Source organism: Stegodyphus dumicola, chromosome 8 (genome assembly GCF_044657685.1).
Source record: "Stegodyphus dumicola isolate Sdum_Otavi_A_Nest chromosome 8, ASM4465768v1".
Classification (NCBI taxonomy): domain Eukaryota; kingdom Metazoa; phylum Arthropoda; class Arachnida; order Araneae; family Eresidae; genus Stegodyphus; species Stegodyphus dumicola.
The window spans coordinates 152,011,933-152,025,735 of record NC_140775.1 but is presented as its reverse complement, the minus strand read 5'-3'; the positions used below and the strand labels follow the sequence as shown (position 1 = coordinate 152,025,735).

The 13,803-nt window shown below is 32.0% G+C and overlaps 1 long non-coding RNA gene across 1 annotated transcript in view; it reads left to right on the top strand.

The window, feature by feature from the left end:
* Positions 1-2,355: 2,355 nt before the first annotated feature.
* Positions 2,356-13,803, top strand: part of LOC146996000 (uncharacterized) — a 78,828-nt gene continuing 67,380 nt past the window's right edge. Inside the window, exon 1 of the long non-coding RNA XR_015042900.1 lies at positions 2,356-2,496. This is a non-coding gene — a long non-coding RNA (uncharacterized LOC146996000). The remainder of the gene's footprint in view (positions 2,497-13,803) is intronic.

Here is a 13,803-nt window from a genome sequence, read left to right as displayed (position 1 = left end):
TCTAAACAATTTTTCCCATAGGAATTAATGTAAAATTAATTAATTTGTTCCCGGATCCCAAATGATTGTTTAAAACAGAGTACTTTGTATGTACGTTAGTAATGCAAAACCTACGGAATTCATTAAACTTAACACATGCACAATATTAACATATACACGTCATTTGAAACAATACAAAACATATAAAAATGCAGGAAAAATTGAATTAAATTTTACCGTATCTCTAGGAAGAAAAGTTGATGGCGTAAAGAAAAAACTGTGAAGATGCCAAAAGTGCAAAATGCTATTGTTTGAAAGGAAAATACTATTCCGTAAAAATATCAGGTAGCTGCTTTTTGTCTTTCTGGACATTTTTTTTTCTTGAGAATCGCTGAGCCTTTGTAACACTACGAATTTGTCCACTGTGATTTGTTTCTACTTTTAAAATGTTCCTAAAGCGAGGCGTGGCATTCTCATTTCAAACGGTTATGCTGCCACTTAACACTGCTTTATCAGGCTGATAATGTTGTATGAACCTTTACCCCATTTTGCACTAATTTCGTGGATGAAATTTTATTTCATCTGCAAAGTTTGAAAAGAAGACGGGAAAGAAGATATTCTTAGAAACGTCTCCCCTTCCGTCTTCTTCTTCTGAAGGTATTTCTTCCACTGTATTAACTGCACTTTGGAGTATCACTGCGAAGTTTGGGGCCCAGACGGTATACTCATAGTGGCAAGGGAAGCCTAGTGTGGTACCGAAGGGTCCGGGTTCGAATCCTAGAGAAGGTATGGATGCTTGTTAATTTATAGTGTCTTTAAGGTATGGTGTCACTTTAAATATATGGCGAGCCGAAAGTCATGTCGTGGGTTTGGTGGTAGAGGAGAGGGATGAAAGACGCTCAGACCCACCCCCGAGGTGCTTTATCTCAAAATTGGGGTGGAGGTAAATTGGTTCTCAAGGAAGTTGGTCCAACCTCTTTGAAGCTATGGTAACCATTCTTCCATGAAATACACGGAGAAGATAACAACAACTGCCAGGGTTACTTGTTCGTATATCGAGACATCCTTCGAAATATTAGAAAGTTCTTGATTGGAAAATTTATTCATGAACTAAATTTTTCGGGATCCAAAGCGTACGTCAATTAAGATTCCCTTGTATATTGGAGAACATTTAATAGATTTGCGGCAGTTTGAGAGATTGGATCATTAACAAATAAATACATTAAAGGGCTATTTTTCTCTCGTTTACTATCATAAAACATGAACAGTCAATTATTTTTTGAATTACAGTGTTAACACTACATTTTAAATCTACAGCTTTGTATTATACACAACATTACTGATGCGTGGGACCCAAGTGAAATAAATAAATAAATAAACTTAATTATATATGTAAAACTTTTTATTTCTGATAATTTTATGAGAGACATTTTATTTTCTTTAGCTTGCGGTGTTTGTTATTACAAGAAAACACATTTAACATACAAAGAGGGATTAATGGATTCTTGTAGCATCGCCTTTCGCACTAAACTATGCTGTTAGTAGTTGAGTGGTTCTGTGCCATAAGCTACAGTAGTTGTTTAGCAATATGCCGAGGTATTTATCTAGGTCTAGTTGTTCTAAAGTCAACTATACATTTAAAATGATTAGCCTGACGAAAGAAGGCCGCGCTATTTGTTTATTAATATATGATTAATGTTTTCATTCGTATCAATAGTAAACACAATTTTGCAAGCTATTAAAGCTTTTAAAAACTACAGTTTCTTTAAAACTTTCTATGGAATTAATGTTATTAAGCTGAATTTTAAGCGAAATACAAATATTGGATTTGTAGAACACTTAACTCGGTAATTTTCCTTGGTCTTTCGTAATAAAGCTTTTGTCTAAAAGCTTTTCCTAAGATATTTAAGCTTTACATGAAACCAGCAGTTCCTGGTGCTTAAAAAGTTATATAAATGAATTTATGCGTTAATGGTTAATTTTCTGCATAGGAACTGCGAGTCAAGTCCACTGTAAAGGAATATCCTCTCAATGTATATTTTGTATACACAAAAACCCTAAATCGAAGCTTTTCTAAATTTTGATATTCTTTTAGGATTTAAAAGGTTTTTGCTTTTGTGATGAAATGACATCTGTAAAATAATTGCAACCAAAGATGGCGCACAGTTCCTTTATGCAGACTATTTAACTGTGCGCCATTTTCAAGCCATTCTTTCCCAATACATCACTGAACAATCTCAAATCCTAAATAAAAGAAAAGAAAGCAAATCGATAACAGCAGGTGCAGACATTGGCTGTCCTTTTTTTTTTTCTTATCTTAAGAGATAAAATCATTTGGTCTGGTGCTGATTTTCTCCTCGGGCTACTCTCAAAAGACACTTCTGACGGGAACATAATACAATTTTCTTATTTTCCAGTTACAAAATGGCGATGAACGTCTTTCTCTCGGTCTTCGTTCCATTACGATATCGGCTTAGAAGGAGAAAGAAACAATATATGTCCAGAAAAGAACTTGTGGTAATACAATAATATTTGTTTGTTTGTCTGACGTATTTGCATAATTTTATCGTATTAAGAGACTGTTGATAACAAATTAGGAAGATCGAAAACTTGCAACAATAGAATTCCAAAATACTATTTGGCACTTTATTTGATTTGTGGAGTATTCGATCGCAGTAAACTCATTATCGCAAATAACAGTTTCGAGAATTCTTTAACAAAGAGAGAATGATAGATTCCAAGTATCTTTTGATCGAATGTCAGCAAGAACATATCAAGCCATAGAATTCTATCGCGTTTGTAATAAGTTTTTCAATTGTTTACTTATAAATTTTAGTTCAAGGAAAAGCACATTTTCTAACAAGGGTAAAAGACGTTGTTTTTGTTTTGTTCAAATTGCATGTGATTCATTGTTTAATTATGTAGTAAAATATTCTGGTAGTTTCTGTTAAATTACTTTTTGGAAATGCTGCTGTTAAATTTTGTACTATTATTGCAAATAACAAAAGACATTTTTAACGCCATATTTTATGTAATTGAGTTATAGAATTTTTATGTAAATTTCTTGCAAGTACTACATAGTCTGCATAAAAATTAAAGGCTAATAATAATTACATAAAATTCTATAAAATGACACACCTTTCAATCATCTGTATTTTTTTAAATTTATTTATTTTGTTTTATTATAAATTTCTGCACTATAGTGTCTTTTTGAAAATGATACTTTGAAAATACCCGCATATCGTTGCTAACATTTATTTTACTAAAATAGCACATTTTGTTTTTACATTTCAATTCACTCTGATATATAAGTGGATTAATTGACAAACAATTTCATTTCTTTTTAAATGGCAACAGACCGTTTGGAGTAGGAGAAGTGAAAAATATGTAATGGCTTAGCCAGAACCCGAACTCCGAACCTTTCGTTAGTTAGCCGGGTGTGCATTTCAACATCGCAACACCGTTCTTACACCGCGAAGAGGTAAGGAAGGATAAAAATCTTATATCTTTTCCTGCAGTTAAAATGGTGCACCGTTCTTTTACCGTGAATTATAAACTAAAAGAAACTACTAGATAAAACTTTGATTCAGTTTGTATCAAAATAAATGCACATATAAAACATTACAGGCTTTTGAGAATTTCTCAAAGTGATTTATTATAGAAAGATAATCACTGCCATTTTGGACTTGTATTATTACAAAAGTTCTTTTTCTGATTACTCATAAATCAGAGAACTGTAGTTCTGACGAAGTCAAAAATCAGTTTTAGATTGCTGCGAACTTTTGCTCAAAGATATAGCAGGAGGTTTTTCTTCAGAACAGAAGCTTGCTTTCTTACAGTGTACGAAAACAAAACAAAACAACAACAACAACAACAAAAGAAAATAGTTAAAATAAAAAAAAATGACGTATGCAATTGCAACATGACTGAAATTAAGAAAGTAACAAAATTTTAGTTCTCCATAAATATTAATCAGGTATTCATTTCAACAAATTTTTTTAAAATTTCAAAGCGTTAGGAAAAGTATTTAGAGTTATAAAAATTTTTTCCCTTAAAGATAATTATCTTGAAATGATATCTCGGCGTAAAGTACTCAGTCTAAAAGTGTTGAATTATTTAAATTATTGTTAAACTGTTTACTTAATCGTGTAATATAAAAGCTCCAAAGAGAACGCTTATATGTATGATGTCGCTAGCTTGTCTTCTGGAAACTGGCGTATTAAGGTTTTGCGGTACTAACGTATTGTGGAACGTTGTGTGTCGTGTATATGTATTACATGTTGAATGTTTTATCAAATGAAAGTGGCTACTTTATTATGACCACCTTGTCAATGTTTTCTAGGGCCATCTTATTACAGCGTTGATTCTTCTTCACATTACATGCTGAAATCGAAATTTAGCAACTGGAAGTACAAGAACCTTTTTAAACTATTATTCAATATACAGAAAGGTGTCATGGGACGTAACGTCTAAGTCTTTTCTTAAGAAGTATGAAACTGAAGGATTTATAATGAAATGTTCCTAAGATGGTCATTCAAACAGTTCTAATTTTTTTTGGTAGCTTATCGAGGTTATCGCCTTAGAGAACATCACTTTCGAAGATCTTAAGTAGCACTATTACACTCTCAGAAATACTCGCGACTCTTAGAGATGGCTCTCTTTGGGAAATGACTGTCCTGAAAGGTTTCACTGTAACTAGTATTAATTAAAACTATTGAAAAAATACAACGAAGAAATGGATAAATTACATCACATGATGCGGACTGATTATCTCATGTGAATATTGAGAAAATAACATTATTTTTCAAACAAATGTTTCTCTCTGACATAAGCATGAGTATTTTATGATTTCGTGACTTCTTCAGTTTTTTAGACGGACAAAAGATTCATGCTTATTTGCACAATTCCCAGCACTTTCTCCCAGTTACATCTGAAGTGCTTAAGTTGACATATTCTCTATGACTTCGAAAATATGCCAGGGAATTCACTTTTCCATGCTCAAAAGAGCAGTGAAACTGGCGAAGGAAACTGAGATCAGTGGACCAAACGAAATGTGCGGATGTGGTCGGCGATCGGAAAGATAAATGAGAACAAAAAGGGCTGGGGACAGTAGTGGCAAAGTACTGAGGAGAAGGGCGAGAAAATTCTTCTTACCCTTCCCCGATTCCCGTGCGCACCGATATAAGGAAAAGGGACGTAATCTGTCTTGCAGTCGGAGTAGAGAAAACGAAGAGGGAAAAAGATATAGTTTCGAGGAAGAATGATTTAAGTTCTGCAATAAAACTGCGCCTTGTAAATGCGCTAAAGACCACAAAATGAAAAAAAAAAAAAAAAAAAAAATTAGAATATAAAACCAACTTAAAAGGATAACTCCAGGTTAAAAGAACTAATGATAACTGGAAAGAACCCCAGAAAGATACAGAAAACTATAGTATTATTGTAATAGCTTTGGCCAAATTCTCAAAGTACAATGCTTTTTTGTTACTAAACAGTACACGGTAAAAAATTAAGCTTGATCATAATATTATTAGAGTTATAAGAACAGCCGCGTTACACTAAAGGTGGTCACTGGTACCTGAGTGTTAAAGCCGCCGAACACCAGTAGTTCGACATGGGTTCGAATCGAGGTGAAAGGGCTAGCTGCATGGGAGTTTTCGCCCTTTTCCTCATGTGTAACGTAGATGCAAGCTCTTAAAATGAATCTTAAAATCTAGTTTGTTTTAAAATGCCCTTTGCGTGCTTTGCCATAATCAACTAAACCAAAACAATCTAAAATAATCAGTTTAAATAATCATACGAATTTTCAAATTACATTAATTTGTTAAATTCCATTTATTTTTCTTTCGCTAAATGTGTTACAAATTAAACAGAAAGGGATTAATATTCATTCATTAAATCAGCATTGTGACAATTATTTTACGTTTATTAACAAGTAAGCCTCATTAATAAGTAACTCCAACTTAGGCCTTGTTGAATAAAGATTGCTAGAGACCTTTTCTGTGAAGATTAGATCAGAAGAGAAACAGGTGTTTCTTTTGAGGATTTGATTTTAATCCACTATCTTCTTAACCCACTATCTTCTTCTTCTTCTTCTTCTTTTTTTTTTTTTTTTTTTTTTGATTTAATAAACTGTAAGAGTAAAAAATTAAGTTTCTTGAACTTAATCATCTTATAATACTTGACCGTGGATGGTGGTGCATGAGTATTTAGCCACTGTGGTCTTTAACCTCTTTAGATTTGTTCCTAGGCAAGTTGTGGTGTATGGAGAATAAACGCTAAGATGTGCCATCGGTAAACGGTGATGGAATGGGACTGGTTCGAGCTGGTGAATAACTTAGAAGGTGCAGGGAGAAAATGGGAGAAGTTAAATTTCTGTGGAGCCATATGGAGCGATCCAGAGAAGATTAATTATTGACGTGGAAGATAAAGCATAGGGGCAGAGGAAGTTACATGTTATGCAAACACAAACATATTGATTGATACAATTTACAGATGGAAGATACAGACAACACAAAAGCAATAAAAATAAACATATTTATAAAATGTGTACAAGGAGGGGTATATATGAAAAGTCCTTTTCTTGTTTTGCTACGATTTATACAATCTTTAACTTCATCTTCAAAAATTTGGAGAAGTGGATTCATTGGATAGGCTAGTAAACTGGATTATGAAAAATCGTGTGAGCTCTCTTGAACCGCTGCTCAACAGTGGAATCAAAATTTGCCAATTTGGCAATATAAGGGTAATTTGAGTTCATCACTTTGGTGAGAACGTTGTGAGAACTTGTAAGAATGGTAATCTTGAGAATGCGGAAGATCAAGATCGATATGAATGCGTAAATGTCTCACTAACCAAGTCAAGTTGCTGATGGAACTGAATATTTTATGATGGAAGGTCCATATTTGTTTTTCAGTAGGTTTTGGGTACTGTGGCTCAAATAGGTGCTCCATAAAACAATACTGGATCTATCAGAAAAACGTATAGGGTTCTCTTTACTTTTATGTGGAGATTAGACTTTGTGTACTTTATTTAATGTAGACATGACATGTTCTTTTAAGTTCAGCTGCTCATGCAAGACGATTCCCAGGTATTTAGCAGAGCTCGCTGTTGGAAGTAGTTGATTATCAGTTTGTAAATTAAGATTGAGTTATTGATTTTTGTGATATTTTCCGAAAAGTATGACGCAGTATTTTCCTACATTTAGTTTGTAATAGTTGGTTGCAGTCTCGGAGGTAAAGAAAGTTAGCAAACTACCATTAAATTAACATACCGTTAAGAATATTTTAAGTATTAGAATCACCACATAAGGTATAATTCCATATAAACTTATTCATTATGAAACCTTTAGCACATACTTTGAGCCGCCAAGCCAAGTATCTCGGGTAAAGTTCTTACGTGGCTCTCACATTAAATAAGCTTCGCTGAATTTGTTTAGAAAAATTTATCATAAAATCTTTCTGGTTGCTTTACCTGGTAAGTTGAGTACAGGAAAGTAGCTTGGAAGTTTTAGCCAAAGTTATGGTTAATCCCCTGCATGGACTAAAACTTACGTACACTACCAGCCCTCAAAGGATACATCTTCGCGGATAAGAGCCTATACCCTCGAATTCCTCAGTTTTATATCACTATACTATTACTCGATTTTATATAACTTCCAGAGCATTCCCAGTAATATAATAGCTTTCACATAACCTTGTTTGAAGTATCATCATAAAAAGCATCAGGTTTGAATTTTGGTGCACAGTTAATAAATTTGGCAATTATTTGTCGAAATGCTACAAACTATTAGTTCATTGATGGTTCGATTAAAAGTTTTCGATATATCTATTAAGAGCGAATTTCTTATTTTGCTTGAATACTCTGTTTTCATTAATCCAAACGAGCAATTTGCCCGGAAGGATTATTAATTTCGTTTTGGCATTTTGCGTCGATTCACAGTAAGCGTTGTTTAACTTTTCAGATTGTTGCCACCAAATATTATCGCCCTGTACAATCGCCGTCAAAATTTGTATAACGTAATCTTCCATAGAATATGGGCATTCGGAAGCCTTAATTTAAAATTTGTTTTATTATCGATTTCATATTTTGTAACTCTTCAACGAATTTTCAATTAGCAAACTAAACGACTTCAAAGCGAGCAATGGCAACACTGTATGAAAAAAAAAATTATCTCCAGCGCGGGAGACCGTGTATCGGAAATTCTAAAGATAAGCTCATTTTAAAATTATTTTGTAATATTGCTGTTGAACTGAATTTTATGGCTTAAGTGCCAAGAACATGATATTTAATAAAAGGTAACACACAAAATATTAAAAAAAAACGCCCCTTTGAACGTAATTTATCTCAAAATATAGATTTTTTTTAAGTTTTAATTTTAAAATGCAAATGTAGATGGTTAAAAAAACTAGCTTGCAAGTAAAAATTGAATTTCTTTCTTTCTTTTTTTTTCAATATTATTTTTTCAGTATGACTACTTTATTTGATTTCAAAATGCATATTCCCTAGCTCTAACTTTTCTTTAAAATAAATTTGAGAAAAAAATCAAACTACAGAAAGAAACATTCCTCATTCTTTATTCATTCATAGTTCTTGCAAAATGGTCAGTAAATTATATGCATTAATTAATATTCTTACAAATAAATTATCATTATTACATTACTTTATAAAAAACAGAAAAAACTTAAATCTTTTCTAATTTTTGTTATTCATAATTGCCTAAATTTAAAACTTTGTTAATGCTGAGAGTAAAATATTTTCTCTTAAGCTAAATCTTTCAAATTACAAAAGAAGGAATTTAAAAATAGAGTAAAAGTTGACGCCTTTCACCTGAACAAGTTCAGAATAAATATTTTCATAATTTTCCCAAGTCATATCATGTCAGCCGTACATAATATGTGTCACAGATGGCGAGAAGTAACAAACCCTAAACTTCTATGAAAAAACAATTTAAATTGCGGTTCTTTTGCTTAGCAGGTTTGCAAAGTAACCTCAGGAAAAGAACAGTCATAATGTATTTTAATGAACTTCTTCTCAACCAAAAGATAGTCACCGCTTTTTTGAAAAAGATATTTTCATTTAATAGTTTCTAACCAGAAGTGGCTGAGAAACTGGGTTAAATGTGGTTGGTTGGGTTTCTTGAATGGATCCTTTCTTCCACTACTCACCAAATGTTTTTTAACTGTAGTTTGTCGTAATGAATTAAGTGAAAGAAAGAAGCGAGTGAGAGATTGGGTGAAAGTTCTTTATTTTTTTTCTTTCTTTCTTTTCTGTGGAAGAAAACACGCTTTAAAAAGGAATTACAGGGACAGAATGTATAAAAATTAACTTTCAATTAAAAGACACTCAGCGGTTTAAAATTACCCACCGCTGTGTGTTTAAAAATTCTTGAATATATTTAAGGTCGACAGCTACAGCCCGGCATAAGATTATCAAAAAATAAATAAATAAATAAAAATAAACGAACTTGAATATATTACACGCTTGCGCACACAAAATACAGAGAAAACCTACTTTACGAACATTCCCTTTGTATCATTTTCTTTTTATGCTAAATCCGTTATAAGCATCTGGATGGTAGAAATCTAACTGGAAGAATTCTGAAGTGAGTCTTAATAAATGTAAATAGAAAGTTTGTAATGTGTAGTTACTGCAGAAAAATATGGTTTTCGATTCCAGAAATTCGCAAAAGATTTGCAGAATATTTTAAGTACCCATAAAAACTGAAAAATAAGAAAAAGTAAGCGTATGGAATATTATTTTATTCGAAGTCGTCCATATCAGCCATAACAAATCAGGAACCTAAATTATTCGACACTGAGGTAGGTAGGCATATAAATTGTAAGGTAGGTTATTTGTATATGGCAAAGCACAGAAGAATTCTTAAGGGGAGGGCTGCTTTTTAGGAGGACTTTCTAAGTAAAATATCTCTTATTCACCTTACATATGACGAAAAAAATCCGACTTTCAGTTCGCGGAGATTCAAACTCTGGTCTAACTACCAATGTTCATGATTTTACTAATCAGCCGCTAGTTGGGTTTTGTTTCATAATAAAGTTAGACCCACAAGCGGCCTAGCGGTAAAGTCGCTGAACACTGGTTATCCAGTCCGAAGTTTTAGTTAAGCGAACACGAAATAATAAGGCTGGGTGCAATGGCGTTTTCGTGGTTTTCCCCATATGTAACTGGATACGAGCTAATTTCCCTTAAAAGTCCTCCATAGGACATCCTTCCTTTGGCAGATATTATTGTTTTCGCCGCCGAAATCATCTAAAAAATTATACAGAATTATTAAACCATGATAAGTCTGAATTCACGGAATTTCAGCTTTAATCAAATGTCAAGGGATAAACTACAAGCTTGGAGAGTTATGAGGTCTTTCATAAGAGAAGGAGGCGTGAAAATTGTGCAGTGGCTTCCTCAAGATTCGAACTCTAAAACTCCTGATTGCAGACGAACGTGCTTGCAACTACACCACAAAGACCAGTGAGAAAGAGGAAGAAAATACCTTACCTTCTTCTCCACTTAAAGGGAACTGGAGGGGTGGAGACTCAGTCGCCAAATGTTGGTGGTGATAAATCGTCGTCCAGCGTCTTTTAATTAAAACTTGTACGTACAAACTCCACCACTTACGAGTATATAAATTATATAAAACTGAATTTACAATTTTAAAAATGTGCACTGCGGAGGGGAAAAAATAACAGTTCCATATCTCGCGTTCTATTGGGCCGAGTGACGAAATTCAACTTGCGTTTTTCATGTCTAAAATCGCGACTGAGAATATGCATTAGATTTTTATATAAAATTGTTCTAATATAAGTATTTTGACGCAAAATCGAAATTTTCTGACACAACATACCAATTTTGTTTCCATATTTCAATTCTACGACTAAGGTTATGCCAAACTGCCAAGTTCTGCAAAACTCGTATGAGTAAGTTTTCATAAATTAGCTCTTAAAATTTTAGCTCCTCAATGTTAATTAATTTTGGTATATATTTATTAATATGTTTTTTTTTATTAAACTTAATTGATTCTTCCTTTCCCATTTCGAAATTTAGGTTCATTCCAAGTAAAATTCGCCCATTTTTTAAGATTTATTTTTAAAATTTGTAGTTTTATTTTTATAAATTTTTCGAAAAACATTCTGAATTACAATCTGTAAAAGTTTTGCCATCATCTTAAAGTAGATGTATTTCTAAGCATACGCGCAAAAAATTAAAATTTTTTATTCAAAATTTCCGAAAATATGCGTGAATTTATATTTTGGCACGTTTTTAAAATTTGGCATATTTGTTGAAAGCGATAATAACATGAAATGTAGTTTAGGTACTTTGTTAAAATTATTTGTAAGGAGAATGGTGTGACTTTTTCTCGCTCATGCACAATATATAGAGGTGGGAAAGATGTGACCTTTTTTCCGGTCCTTCGCAATAGAAGGGAAAGGAAAATGGGTTGCTATATATTAAGAAGATTGTCAAGTTAATTATCCTTGGCGCAAACTGAAAAAAAGACGCCAAGATAAATTTGTGAATTTATCCGTAAATTTTTCACCAAATTTTACAAAATTTAATATGTAGGTATAATTTGAATCGTAGAATAGAAATATGAAAAAAAAATGGAATGTTACTTCAGAAAAAGTCCCATTTTGTGTCAAAATACCTATGTTAGAACAGCTTTCGAGACATGAAAAACGCAATTTGAATTTCGTCAATCGACCCTTTAACTTCGGCTAGCAAATGGCTGTATTGACTGGGAGAAGTGCCGATAGAAAATAAAGTTGCAAGCGTTGCTGACAAAAGCTCTACACCGTAAATGTTCGAAATACTCGCCTCACATAATCTTTAATCTCATTTGCATCATGGTGAAGTCTGACGGAAAGGAGAAGTTACAATGCAGTTCCAAATCATAAAAACTGGTTAATTAGCATGAAGTACCTAATAAGTTCAGCGCAGCAGTTAAGTTTTTCAGAAAATATGCATAGAAAAATAAATAATTAAGCTGAAATATTGGAGACAACACTTAAAACAAAACATTTGTCAGTCGAAATAAATTCCGTATATTTGGATGTACCTTTAGATAAAAGGGCGTAGCCGAGTTTATTTACATAATTAAATATTGTACTTATAATAATTAATATATTACGTAATTAAATATTGGGTCTCTGAATTTTACAAAGCTAAAAGCAGGTTTATTACATCTTTGGAATCATCCAAGATTGAGTTATTTTTGGGGTTCAAACAAAAACGCTTGAACTATTCGTGTTCTACGTTCCTATAATGTTACTGAATAATTATGCCTCGGATGTTTTCTTTTTCTCTGTTAAGATATAAGGTTTAAAACCATGCTGCAAGAAATAAAATTATGTTATATTAGGAAGATTCTATTTCTTAACCATAGTTATTATTTATACAAAGAAAGAGTGGTAAGGGAAAAGAAAAGAACGCTATAATAAATTGTTTAGTGTGGAGATTTTCGAAATCATAATCATTAGAAGTTTTATTTATACGTTTTAAAATGGCTTTAATGGAGATTTTGTTCCTTTTTTTTAATAATACAAAAATTGTGCATTTTTTTATTAGGAGAGATACCATTAAAAAGACATAAATTTTCAAATTAAGTTCAAAAACAACACTGATTGCTTTTTTTGCAATTATTAATCCCATTAATGATGAAACTCAAAATTAAAAGAGTTTTTATGAATTTAGGCAATGCATAAGTAGAAAGCTATTTATTAAGATGAAAACTGTCATGAATATGTTAAGCTTTTAGGGAAATCTTATAATTTTAAAGATGTGATTTCTTTTAACACATAGAAATTCTTAAAAAATTTTTAATTATTAAGAGCTTTTTTCAATGATTTAGAATTTTTGTTTTGGAAGTTATTATTTTGCATATCAGTGGTAGAAATAATTAAACTGTGATTTTAATAGCTTAATCTCAAAACAAAATTCTTCGAAATTATTATTTTTAATTTCTTTAAAGTTACTTTTTAAGAGAATCGATCAATAAAATTATGCGCTTTTATTCAAAGTTTTCATAACACCTACATTCCTATTTTAAAGCTTAAGGGGGCTCATACACCTTAAACCCCTTATAATCTTCGAATATGTGACTGTTGCAAGAATTGGGATATTTTATTTACTTTAAAAGCACTTTCTTCCAACTTTTTACAGCTGACTACATATTATAGCTGCTTTGGAAACTAGTAACCAGAAGGTTAGTGTTGCCACAAATATTTTTGTAATTTAATCCGCTTTGTGACAAAATTTTCGTCACGTTCCCACCCTGCGCGCATGATATATTAAAAATGGCTAATAGTACATACTTGAAATTTAATGGAATTCTTTATATGGGCACTATTTTCGAACTGAACCAAAAATCTGATGAATATTTTATTATTAAAAATTTTATGGACGAAAACATTACAGATTTTTTAAATAAAATACATTTTATAAACTCAACTTCAAATAAGATAATAATTTAACATGAAATTCTTAGAATTTTTGGTTCGCAGTAGTTTCCAAATGTTATAAAAGCTATATATTAAATATGGAATTAAGTTATGCAAAAGAATGTTTTAAACTGTGCGCGCAAGGTAGAAACATGACGAAAAATTTTGTCCCAAAGCGGACTAAATTATACAAATATTTGTGGCAACACAAACATTCTGATTACTATTTCAGAAAGCAGCTATATTATGTAGTCAGCTGTAAAACGTTGGAAGTAATGAATTTTAAAATAAATAAGTTATTCCAATTCTTGCAACAGTCACATATTCGAAGATCTTATGGGTTTTAAGGGGTATGAGTCCCCTTAAGAACTTGATA